Source organism: Dysidea avara, chromosome 7 (assembly GCF_963678975.1).
Source record: "Dysidea avara chromosome 7, odDysAvar1.4, whole genome shotgun sequence".
NCBI lineage: Eukaryota > Metazoa > Porifera > Demospongiae > Dictyoceratida > Dysideidae > Dysidea > Dysidea avara.
Window position 1 is genome coordinate 5,157,971 of NC_089278.1, and position 1,560 is coordinate 5,159,530.

Sequence of the window (1,560 nt, forward strand, 5' to 3'; positions counted from 1 at the left end):
GTGTATGCATGTGTAATGATTTCAGCATTATAAAAATCTTGCAATACCCATACAAGGATATAGTGTAGAAGTGTGTCTATACACTTAATTTATGCAACAAGGTATAAAATGTTTTTTGCTGAATGCTACCAGCTAGTATCATTCACCACTGAAACCTGAAACTCAAGGTGTATAATATTTCATAGTTTGTCATTACTGCATGCATGGAATTTTGATCACTCAAAACTTCACCAGATATGCATACTCCATCTGTGATTATTAGATATTATTATTATACTACGCATTATACCACCAATGAAATCTAACCAGCAGAACTTAGGTGAGCTCTGCAATAAAAATCTGTGTATACTTTCTTTGTCTAACACAGTTTTTGAATCTCCTCAATATTTACTGCCTGTAAACTTGCTAAGTTTAACAATAGTTGCATTCAAGCAGATTATCTGCACTGAATAGTAATAGCTATACATCCTGTATGAAGGAAGCTACATTTAGTTACCACAAAATAGCTTGATATAAATGCTATATATATAATATTATATAGTCATATTAAGTCTATTGGATGGTATAGGCTGTGGAGAGACCATGCATGAAATGATAAAGCACAGGACAAGTAACTATGGCAATATGTTAAACACCTCATTTACAATCTTGTTAGCAAGTGTTGCAGAGTAACTTCCACATATATGAAATACTTTGTGTTGCAAATGCTTCAATTTCTAGCTATGCAACCTTAAAACTATATATGTTAGCTCCAAGTTATCAATACTATAGGGTAGATTACAAGATCCTTCTAAATTCTACATAGCTACGTAGTTTTGTAGTTGATCTAAAAATGCATATAATTCTCGTTAACCGCTGTAATCACATATGACATGTAGTCAGTATTGCCTGACCGCCTATATAGCTTATTAGAGTGATATCTACCCACAACTGCCACTATACTGAGCTTACAGTGGCAAGTAATAGCCGTTATAGTAGTAACCATGCATATCACGTATTAATTTATAATTTTACAGTGTAAAAAAAAAACATTGTTTCCTGGATCCTCTGGCTCTAAATTGGATGGAAAGAAACAATGTACAACAAGACCTTTGTGTCCATCTGGTACTTATACCAGCGTATAATAATATGTATTTGACTTATTGATTGGACAATATAGTTGACTGTTCCATTGACCAATATTGTGATATAGATGAATGTCCAGAAAGTCCATATTTGGTTTTTTTAAGTATAAGTGTGTGTGGATTTCACAATGGCTAAGAAAACACCATAAATTTTAGTTTTGGGGAAGTTACATAATGATTGATGAAACGATTTGTTTTGGTGACTCTTCCTAAAGATGTGCATAAGCCCATTGGCTGCACAGGATGTTGTTGAGCAGATTTTGAGGCTAATAAAATTCGACAGAAAAGCTGGCTTCATTCTGAATAATAATTATTATGTCACTTACACAATATTGTAATTCAGTGACAGTGATGCAACAAATAAATGATGCAAGACTTATTTCAAAGTTTGATAGCTAAACCAACATAGCTGACTGCATTTTAGCAGCACTACACC